Genomic DNA, 12592 nt, shown 5'->3' with positions numbered 1-12592 from the left:
CGTGTATGTATGGAGCGTACCCCCACCCCACCAGTGTATGTTCGGAGCATACCCACACCCCACCAGTGTATGTTCAGAGCGTACCCCCACCCCACCAGTGTATGTACAGACCGTACCCCCACCCCACCAGTGTATGTACGGACCGTACCCCCACCCCACCAGTGTATGTATGGACCATACCCCCACCCGTGTATGTACGGAGCGTACCCCCACCCGTGTATGTACAGACCGTACCCCCACCCATGTATGGAGCATACGCCCACCCCACCCATGTATGTATGGAGCGTACACACACCCCACCCGTGTATGTACGGAGCTTACCCCAGGCCCCAACACCAGCACCCTCACCCAACATCACGCATGTACGAGTCGTACTAAGCCATAGCAAAGGCCAGCACTGTACAACAACATGGACGATGTACGCACCGTACAGAAGCGAAAAACAGGCGGACTGAACCAGAACTAAGCGAAACAACACAAGGAGAGTCAATTCGAATCGCACTACACCACAAAACATGTCCAACAAGCCCAAATACATCCCATGCACTGACCTGCAACTGCCAAACAGCTAAACAGAGGCCCAAAACACAACCACTCCTTATAACACACCCACCCAATGTTCAAACAAAGCCACACCCACAAATGGACCAATAAAAAGGCCCAACACACACAAACCATGAGCCTTTGCAACAGACCAACTGCTGCCAGACCCCACACATACAATCAACTGTACCATACTCAGACCTTCACTACACCTTACACTTGCACTCCTTCACACAACCACCATCACAAACACCCCCTCATCACATTCACACACACTCCTTCACAACCACACCCACACACCCACAACCATCCACACCCACACACCCACAACCATCCACACCCACACCCCCACAACCATCCACACCCACACCCCACACCATGCCCACTAACAAGAATCCAAAGTTCACTAGCCAAGAGTTGGAGATCCTTGTCGACAAAATCATCACAGTCGAGCCACAGCTCTTTGGAACATTGGTCAGACAGACCAGCATATCCGAAAAAACAGCCATGTGGCAGAGGATCGTTGATGCTGTGAATGCTGTTGGGGCCAGCAGAAGGACCAGACATGAATGCCAATCCAGGTGGTACGATCTGCGGAGGCGGGTCCACGCAAAAATGACGGAGGAGCACAACCAGGCCAACATCACTGGAGGAGGGCCGCCCCGCAGACCGGTACACTACCATCCCTGGGAGGAGAAGGTGATGGCCACGCTGCCGCCGGTGGGAGTCCACGGAGTAGAAGGAGTCCGAGAGCCTGGTGAGTACACAAACAACTCACCTCACATGGGGGGAGCGCCATCCACAACCAAAATCCCAATAATGCACCCAACCACCCCAAAGCCATCCCCAGCACCAAGCAAGGCCATGCCAAGTCACAGGCCACACAAAACACCAACACAAGACAGGATGTCCCCGATGCCGGGAGGGTGGGCCTCAAAATTAACATTGTGCAACTCAGAAGCAGACAACAATGCCCTCAGCCCATATGGCCTAGGGCACAGCCATACAAACAGTGTGTCCCCACACAGTACTGACTTGCCTGCAAATAGCGGCCGCGTTGCTGGATGACATGGGTGTGAAGGCACAATTTGCACACAACAGCAGCTAATGAAGAGGCAACACTGTGAAAGAGTGGCAGCACACAAGACCACAGCAGCAGCACAGACTCACACACTCCACCCAATGGGTGCCTGGAGATTAGAAACAAACCCACATGAACAAGCCAATGGCCTTTGAAAGACCTGCAAACTGTGTGTGCCCAGGAAGCTGGGCTGAGGTGACAGAGGGTGACAGACAGAGGAAGGGAGAGTGGGAGAGAGAGGGAGGGAGACAGAGGGGGACACAGGGAGATGGACAGAGGGAGGGAGAAAGGGAGACACAGGGAGACGGACAGAGGGAGGAGGCTGACACAGGGAGGGAGGGAGAGGGGGAGAGAGAGGGAGGGAGAAAGGGAGACACAGGGAGACGGACAGAGGGAGGAGGCTGACACAGGGAGGGAGAAAGGGAGACACAGGGAGACGGACACAGGGAGGAGGCTGACATAAGGAGGGAGAAAGGGAGACACAGGGAGACAAATTCACCCTTGGGTGGTGTGGGAATGTCCGCTCGTCAGCAGGTGTACTGCGTGCATGTAGACAAGGTTAGGCAGTGCCTGAATCCCTCTCTCTTTTCCATGGCAAAACACTGGGCCATGTGTCAATCTGTGCACGAGTAGATCTGTGCTGCAGGCACAAAACTAAACTTACACCCAGTATACCCACTCACTGTGTATGTTACAACACAGTCACAAATGCATAAGTTACCTACCTGCATTCTCTAAGTGTGTGGAACAACACTATTTGCCCACGTACAGTGCAACACGTAAGGCGGCAATGCATGGCTCGCCACGCCCGCTCACTACACTGCTGACTGCAGTAAAAAATGACGCATCAAGTAAGAGTGTGTCACACATAGGTAAAGTCTCGAAAGCTGTGGCCAAGGGACATACCCATGCACAAGTGCACTGTGAGCGGAATGCAAGACATATCCAACTACCCAGAGGAACTGTGAAAACTTTAAAATGAATGAAACATGGATGTCGCATGGAACAAAATTAACCATCTCTCTCTCACACACAGGTCAACGTCGTTGATCTCCCCCCAACACTGGGGGGGAAGACTCACAGGACCAGGCTCTGCGGGAAGAGGATCCCACCGGCAGCGACGACTCTCACCACTCTGTGGATGACCCCGAGCAACCTGGCCCCTCTGGTGTCCAACCACCTGCAGCACCTGCGTCAGGTACAACTGGGCCAACCACCACCCCCATTCCTGCCACATCCCAGGAGACACCCAGGAGCCCTGCCCGCCCACCACAATGCAGCCAGTCTGCCCAGGAGAAACAAGGTTCACCGGGCACCCAGGAGGAGGCAGGCGACACCGCAAATGCCATCCCTCAGGGGTCCCGGAGACCCGATGTGCCCACAACGGCAGGCCAGGCGCAAGTGGGCAGGGGTGGTGGGAGTGGAGGACGGCGGAGGCGCGAGCCTGACCAGTTGGCTGCGGAACCGGTATATTCTCACGTCAGCAACATCCTGGACACATACCGGCGTGACACCAGGGGCATCAGCCACGTTATGTCCACCCTCAATGAGATGAAGGGGACCCTCGAGGAGATCAAGACCCAGCAGGCCGAGCAACATGCCAGTCAACAGCGACACCGAGGACGGATGGAGGACAGACTGGCTGAGCTCTTGACGGTGCACACGGAAATGAACCGTTCACTCCGTCGGATTGCCGACAACATGGGCAACCCTCCCTGTGCCACCAGGTGAAGAACATCACCAGCCACAGGGAGGGATCAGGAGGAGGAGGATTAATCCGACGGAGCATCACAAGCATCGTCATGGCCTGCTTCTGAGGGTCCCTGCAGGAAGGTGGGTCGTCCACTGAAAAGACCTTGAGAGTCAGCGTAACATCACCATCTCCCAGGTCACCTGGCCTGGCACCTGGCCCACTGGCCCAACAGCAGCACATCAGCAAATGACATTCTCGGCCACATGGACTTGCTGGTCACTGTCTGACCAATGTTGACAAAGACTGTGGCATGGACTCTGATGAATTCCAACGGCAAGGATACCAACTCTACCAGTGAACTTTGGATTCTACACACCCGGAAAGCACCTCTTGTCATCCCCCCCCCAACACGTACCCCACCACAAATAAAAATAATCACAATCAAGAGATGATGCCTTCATTTTGCATTATTCCATTACATGTGTGTGTTGTAAAGTCAAACCATGCCTGAGTTTTTAAATGACTACAACCATCCATACCCTGGGGTCTGATTCTGCCACAGGACACACATGGGTCACAATGTATCATCCAAGACAGACATGGAGCACCATACTCACCCGTGATGGGGCCAACCAGCTCAGGGGGTGCCCGCACAACTGTGCCGACAGACCTATTTAGTAGAGCAACAGTCATGCGCAGAGGTCAGGGATCATGTGGAGTGTCCTGGGGTGCAACTCTCAGGTATGTGTAGACAGGTGGCAGAACCATGTCCTGCATGCTGGAGTCAGGTGGATGTGGAGAATGGTGGCCTGGCCAACGTTGGATGCATGGGGATGGCACAATGGGGTCTGGGATCACAGTGTCACAAGGTTGTGTTGGGGTTGTGGGCTGCATCCTGAGTGTGGGTGTGGATTGAGAAGGTCATCCTGCAGCTGCCAGTGATCCATTCCCCCCATCTCTGTTGGACGTCGATGTGGCATGGTCGCCGGATGTAGAAGCAGAGCTGTGCAGTTGCACCCTGTATGTGGACAAGTATCATGGGAGTTGCAACGTACATGTCTGTAGAGTGCAGGGAAGGATTAGACACAGATGTCGTAGTTCACCTGGGGGATGGTCTCTCTTGCCTTGAGGTGGATGGAACCGGGGATCTTGCGCATAATGCAGAGTGTGCTGCAGCATGAGGCACTGATGCTGCTGGTCAGCATAGCACATGTGAGCAAGAAATCCATGATGGGCACCAGCTCGTTGGGTGGACACAGGCTGCCCTTGCTGCCGGGCCTGCAGCAGCATGCGCCATGTCATGAAAACAATGCCGCAAGTTGCACACAAAGACAAGGATCTCAGGATGGAAATATGCAAAAGGTGTATGTCAAGGAAGGAATGTCTGGTTCAACATGGCACACACACACACAATGGATGCACATGCAGCACAGTGGCGGTCGTGGAGTTTGACATGCCACAATACCTACACAGCCATGGACATCATGCACAATACAGATAATAATCCCTGACAAACAGCTTGCATCTTGCTACTCTACACATAGACTCATAGCCACTATGTCAGAGAACTATGCCAGACATGGCGTATGCACCGTGGCAACAGGCCAGCATTGACAGAGATGAGGCACCTTGGAGGCAGAGGGACACCTTTATTAGTCATGTGTGCCGGAATGCAAATGCATCTCTGTTAACACATACACAGGTAATGTGGATGAACATGTGGGTCCAAGACTGGCACCCCCCTTTGCACCACAGATGCTGGAAATCCATGGGACTGGCACACAAGTGACGGGCTACAGCTGAACACCCCCTGCTGCTCACGGAGAGGCTGCTATACACCATTGATCCTCTAATGGGTAAGTCCCACACCATGTCAACCCAGTGCAACCCGTATGTTTCCGAGGGCAGTGTTACACACATTGATGCCTTCATCACAATCCACTATCCCATTACAGATGACTGTCACCAAGTCTGACCATCAATTCAGGTGAATCCAGCTCCATGTCATGTGCCCCATGGTGATGCTACATGTATGCAAAGTAACCAAACAGTAACAGGAGCAGTGCGCACACATTCTAAACAAATACCACACCCAAAAACCCGTGATGCATCCCTTACCCTAAGGAGATTTTCAAACTTGTCCGTGCATGTAACGCTGAGTCAGCACACATTGCTGTGTTCATGAGGAATAGCAGGACCACAACAATGCCACCAGCAGACAGCATGCGCAAGTACCTGGGGATGAGAGACACACAAGAAGTCAGCCACAAGAAGCACATCCGCTTGCATGTGCATGTACTCGACACGTATAAGGATGACAACATGCTAGGTGACAATGATGACTCTGGAAAAACATCCATCAATTGCACCATCACTCGAGTGACACATCCAAACACACCTCTGACTCACGTGGCATACATGCAGATGGACACACACATTGCAACACATGCCACACAAGGCCCAATGCGTGCACACTCAGACACTGGAACTCACCACTAAGCAAAGAAGTCGCGTATGAGCCGACTCCGGATGTCCTGTTCCGGCTCCTCCACCTCCACATCACTAACCTCATCACCAAGCCCTCCATCCTCCACGGGTGGATGGTCCTGCTCATCCAGATCCAGGATGAGTGGCACAGCTTTCTCAACTGCCATGTTGTGCAGCATGCAGCACACGATGAAGATGTTGCAGACCTTCACCGGTGCATATGGGAGTGCGCCGCCGGTTTTGTGGAGGCAACGAAATCGGCTCTTCAGGAGGCCAAACGTCCTCTCTATCACTCGCCTGGTCAGCCCATGGGCGGTGTTGTAGCGGTGCTGGGCCGCCATGCTGGGGTTGCGGAGAGGCGTGATCAGCCATGCCATGTTGGGATAGCCAGCGTCCCCTACATGGAAACAACATGGACAAAAGTGGGTCAGGAGAAGCAGTCAGACAGGTAGTTAATGCAACATTACAGGACTGACAGAGTGTACCCACCAACAATACATGCTCGTTCGTTGCGCAGCTGCAGCATCATTTCAGGCACCCTGCTACGCCTCATGATGTAGGCATCGTGTGCTGATCCTGGAAAACGAGCACAGACATGGGAAATCACCATGTTGGCAAGACACACCACAAGGGCATTGATGGAGTGGTAATGCTTGCGATTCCTGTACGCTACCTCCTGTGCCTGTGGTGGTACCAACGCCACATGTGTCCCATCTATGGACCCAATGACATGGGGCATCCCTCCCAGGGCATAGAACTCACGCTTGACACCTGTCAACTGCTCAGGAGTTGGGAACTTAATGAAGTCATCCAGGTGCAGCAACATGGCCTCTAAAAAATCATGCAGAACACGGCTAAACATAGTTTGGGACATCCCACCCACATGAGCAATGGTATATTGAAAGGTACCCGTGGCAAAGAACTGTAGGGCTGCCATTACCTTCATCTTGGGTGTCAGTGCCGTAGGATACCTGTGTAGTGGTTGCAGGTGTGGTGCCAGCCTTGCCGTCAAGTCCTCAATCAACCGTCAGGGGAAGCGGTAGCGGCGTATACAGTCATTTTCCCGCATGTCAGCCAAGTCCGGAATTGGTCGGGGGAGAGGCGGAGCCCTGCAGTAATTGGGAAGGGACAACGAAGAGTGAGTTCACTACAACAACAATTTCTATGTACCGAGCACATGTTCATCTGTCAATACACATATGCTACATACAGAGTCAGGTCTGTGCAATATGCCCTGGACACGTATGCCAGGCAGGTGACACTCCTACCAAGAACAAGCTACAAATGTGGATTGTGAACCTCCACATCCCATGCCATGAGACTAGCTGTGGGCCAGTGTAAGTGAACCGCCAGACGCATTACAGGAGTGACAGACATCCACATATGTGCAGATGAAGGATGTTGATCGCAGACACAGGTAGTGGAACACTAGAGCCACAGGTCACCTGACATAGAATAAGGACAGACCACACACCTTGCCATGAAGGTGTACATGTCAAGACTGATCACACATACATTGAGAGTATGCAGATATGTCCTTGTTTCACAAATCCGTGTTCCATGCATACATACACACCTTACGTCGGATTCCACATGTGGCCTGGTGTGCGTAACAGTGTGCCATGCCCATCTACACACAGACACATGTTGGTTGCAGCAACTGCAGATGCATTTGAGGGAACACCAACAGCAAGCTTATGGGAACACACGACACACACATGACATAGTCACATCGTGCAACGCGGGTAGTCACATGTCAGGTTTAAAAACCCCTGTAGCTGGCATCAGGGGACAGTTGCGGGTGTTGGTGACTGTGCTATGCCAGTTACGCTTTTCTCAAGTAGTCTGTACTACATGCACAAATGTCAAAGGAGTGAAGGGGATGTCTGGCACATAGTGCACCATCACACATGACATGTGTACACATCTCCGCACACATCTATAGGCTTCACAACTCAGGAGTCATGTGACCCACACATGTAGTACTGCATAGATAATGCCTTGATGTCCAGCCTTGGACAGGTATGACAGCTCAATTTCTTTCTGTGTGCTGCCTGTCACCACTGTCACGTGTGAAACGCACCGTACATACGCTCTGAGGGCGTGTGTACGTTCCCTATCACTATGGGAGTGATTGCGTATGCGTACCCATAGTGATATGGCCCGTACACGCGTGTGTACGGTCCGTATCACTATAGGAGTGCTCGCGTATGCGTACCCATAGTGATACGGCCCGTACACGTGTGTGTACGGTCCGTATCACTATAGGAGTGCTCGCGTATGCGTACCCATAGCGATTCGGCCCGTACACGCATGTGTACGGTCCGTATCACTATAGGAGTGCTCGCGTATGCGTACCCATAGTGATACGGCCCGTACACGTGTGTGTATGGTCCGTATCACTATGGGTACGCATACGCAAGCACTCCCATAGTGATAGGGAACGTACACACGCGTGTACGGGCCGTTTCACTGCATTTGGGGTGCCCTAGGGCCCTGGAATGCACCGTACCTGTGTGTAAATATCAAATTTACATGGGGGACACATGATAAGTATAAAGCCCTAAATGCATGCTGGTTGTCATGGAGACTGAGTTTAAAGTTAGAAGTTTTTTCATCAGGTGGCCAGCAGAAGTCGGTTGGAGACAATATACTTTGTTGCAAAGTGGTTGTTGACTTGACATCATGCTCAATTTTCAAACCATGCAAAGCCACTCACTGGGGTAGGTTTAAAGGGATTGGAGGACACGTAGGATGCAATGTGACTGACCAATCACTCTGTACTCCTGTAAATGAAACAGGGCAGCAAGGCAGATATAAGGCAGCCAGGTCCCATGAGAGAGCACTTGCCTGCACATCCTTTCATTCCACAACCCTGCTGCAGCTGCTCGTGATTCCTCTGGCACCATGTCCAGGTCTGTGGAGAGGGCCCAGCCTTTCACCCAAGAGGAGAATGAGGCGTTGCTGGACGTCATCCTCCCACAGTACACCATGCTGTATGGTCGACCAGGGGAGCAGGTGAGTGCAGAGTCCACTAGCTTAGACTGTGCCCCTTTTTTGTGAATGTGACTTCTGGCATTGTGTCCATGTGTGACAGACATGCAATGTTCTTTAGAGTGGGTCCCAGGGGGGGGAAGGCCTCATGTCTCGCATGCAGAGCATGCTGTAGTTCCTGTGTGCACTCCTCACTTGCATAGTGCTTACTGTGACGATCACTGCATGGTGCATGCCACATTCAGCCTGGCTAATCCTTCTGGGAATGTTGTTTCTACAGTCCTGATGTGATTCTGTGGTCCCCCCAGTGTGACAGGTGACTGTACCCACAGATGTGTGTGACTGTAGTGTACCTGTGGTGACAGTGTCAAAATGATGTGTTCGTCCCCTGGACATTGGTGTGTGTGTGTAAGTCCCCTGTCATGTGGGTGAGTGCATATGTGGAGTGTTGCACCCCAGATGCATGAGGGATGGATATACCCTGCCCATCTGATGTGAGCAGTGCTGTATGTCTGCCGTGCTGAGCCAGCCCCACACCTGTGACACCCCCCAGTCTAGTGGCACATGTTCAGAGTGAGGTTTGTAGCCGCAGTTGCCAATGGCAGGTGATTGTTCAGTGCCTGTGTGTGTCTGTGTACTCTGCTGATGTTGCGTCAGTGGGCTGGGGCATATGACAGGTTAGAGGTACTGTACAGATTCCTGGTGTAGCTTGTGATGCACAGTGTGAGCCTGCATCATTGATTGTGTCGCACCCCTCATGCCACCTGTGTACTTCCAATGCCACCTAGTGCATTTGCCCTTTCCCAGGAGGATAATGTCACTATGACAAAGGTGCAATGAGTTGGCTGCATACTATGGGCTGTTCAAACACGCATAATTTGTAACATGTGTGTCTCTAAGACATTGATAAGGTGGATTAAAGTCTTGTCACTTTTGCTTCCTCACAGGTAGGCGTATGTGCCAAGGGGGAGATCTGGAAGCAAGCCGTCAGTGCCGTGAGGAGGACGGATGGTCGGAAGCGGCGCCTAGCCCAGGTGAGGAAATGCTGGCAGGATATCCGGTGCTGGACGAGGAGGATTGCACGGGTCCTGCTGGGGGACTCACCTGTGAGCCGTAAGAACCATGGGCGTCGCCGTCTGACCCACATCCACAAGCGTGTGCTGGCGGTGGTCTTCCCTGACATGGACAGGCGCTTACGGGAGAAGCAGCAGCAGGAAGGGGGTAGGTACATGTGTGTTTGTTGTGTGTCACCAGCTTCTGGAAGTGCGCAGTTGCATGGATACACTGCCAGGCTTTAAATGTGCAGTGCAGATCCTGTTCCCCAAACTAAAGCGGTGCTGTTATTCCTCCCTTCCCCTCCTTGCCATGTGTTCCCTGGTCTGTGTGTTGTCACTCTTGCACAAGGTTATCTAGGCTGCCAGTTTATCCAAGTGCCCAATGCTTGCAGCATCATGTGTGGGGGTGGTGTGTAACAGGTTTTGGGACCTTGCCTGTGCCCTGGCCAGTTCAGTATTTGTGGGGTCCATGTCAGTTGGCACTGATGCTGAGTCCCGACATAGGAGTGTGTCTTAAAAGTGTACTGCCTTACATCATGATTCTCAAATTTTGTTCCCTCTGACATGATGTGCATGAGTGTGAGATATGCATAGTGCAGGGATGGTGGCTTGTGTTCCAGTTATATCCATTCAGGACCATGGAGTAGTGTGGCCACTACAGTTCCCTGGGGCAGCTTTTCCTAGGTATCATGTGTGTCATCAGAAAATGTGGACATTCTCTGTGTCTTCAGCATAGGTTGTGCTCTGTGGCATTGTACCCTGGCCTCATTTGTATTGACGTAAACTGTGCTACATGTGTCCACTGTACAGGGTGACCTAATTTTGCTTGTGCATACTCACGGGGGCCAGTGCCTGTGTGCCTTGGTACAACTATCTGATGATGGTTGTTTGTAAAAGATACATGTGTACAGGCGCACCAGGGGTATTTTGTGTACATTCAGGATTTATTGCAGCCCATGTGTTTTTATCCCAGAGTAAGAGGTGTAAGTACTTCCTCTGTCTCAATCACATTGTCTCAGGTAGGGGGTGGTTTGAACGGGCAAGGCCTACATGTCAAAACCTGAAGTCTCCTTGCTAGGTCTGGCCAGTGTGTGATGTTTTTCTGGACATACACTCAAGGTGCAGTGACCCAGTCATGTTGGGCAGGGTTTTAAGTATTACCTTTGCAGCATGTGCCAAACGTTAATAGACATGGTTCCTGCTCATCCCTTTTTACGGCAACGCTGTGTGGTGCAGATGCTGTGCTGGATTGTCCCCAGAGCCTGGCTCCTCTGTCCAATTCGATATCAAGTTATTTGCTATTGTGTCATGCTCTCCATATGTTCTCAGTTGCATGGTGGGTCAACCAACTGTGTGTTGCAGGGCCTACATATGTACCTTGTATTGTAGATGTTACTCATGTTGCTTTTCAGGCTATGCACTGTGACCTATGTAGATTAGACTCATATGACATATGTATACAGGTGTCTGATTTTTGCTGTCTCTTCACCTTGCCCACAGCATCGTCGGGGGGACTCCGAGGGAGACACTGGCACGGACTGTGAGGAGGGAGCAAGCACCAGTGCCAGCAGTGCTAACTTGTCTGGCACATCGAGTGGCACGGAGGCCGAGCGGAGTGAGGCGGAGGACCTGTCCAGTCCCACGACCGACTATGAAGCTGACGGTTCCGAGGCTGAGCTCTCCGAGGGGGCTGCTCCCACAGCTGAAAGCAGCACTCCATCTCTCCCCGCCCCCTCCATTCCCATCGCCGGCCTCCCACTTGCTCGTGTCCCTTCCCGCCGTGCTAGGTCACCACGTGTCTCCTTCTTGCCAGGCACCGCACCCCCTGCCCCTGTCTACACTGCTGCCGCCAATGCCGAGTCTGTGGACATCCTGCGGCAGTTGCAGGTTGGTCAGACTGCGATGCTTAATGTCCTCCATGGCCACACCCGAGTGCTCACCCAGATGGAGGCATACATGGAGGGCATTTCAGCCACGCAGTCTGACCAACGCAACTTGCTGAGGTCCATAGACTCAACACTGACTGCAGCAGTGGGTCTCCTGCAGCGCTTCGTCCCCCCCCTACCACTGCACCATCCACACTTCCCACTCCCATGCCTGTCCCAAGCACACCCAGACGTCCCCATGCACGCACCCCACCAGACACAGGCACCACACAACCAGGGAAGGCAAAGCGCACACCTCCTGGCACGCACACACAGGGTGAAGTAGGCACACCCACTGGGTCGGGGGGAAAACGGAAGACACGCAGCCACAGTGGGAGTCCACATTCCTCACAACCAACACCCTCCAAATCCACTCCCCTCAGCTCTCCTGGCTAAGAGTCGGACACAGGGTCAGTCCTGCCCAGTCTGTCCATCAGCCCCAGTGTGGCACCACCCCGCAAGCGGTGGAGGCAGGACACCGGCAGGGGAGTTGAGTCCCACCCCCTGTCCACACCCTCCTCCAGTAGCGCTGCGACCCATTCCTCTGACCCCCCCCTCCTTGGGGCCTGTGGTTCCTTAGGGTGCAGGGGAGACGCTGGGGGAAATTGCAAACGTGTGCAGTGCCACCCTAACCACCACCTTTGGCGCTGCCCCACCCCCTGTGGTGGAGTCCTCTGTCCCTGCACCCACAATGCCTACCCTTGCCCCTCCTGTCCCTGCGGTGCCTGGTCCTTCCCCCCCACATGATGCCGCCCCCCTGTGGAAGACAAGGTTGTCTGAACTGTGCAGGCAAGCTAGGGGACACGCGTCCCAC

The sequence above is a fragment of the Triturus cristatus genome, chromosome 4_1, assembly GCF_964204655.1.
Source record: "Triturus cristatus chromosome 4_1, aTriCri1.1, whole genome shotgun sequence".
Taxonomy (NCBI): Eukaryota; Metazoa; Chordata; class Amphibia; order Caudata; family Salamandridae; genus Triturus; species Triturus cristatus.
The sequence above is the reverse complement of the archived record's forward strand: the minus strand, read 5'-3'. Positions refer to the sequence as shown.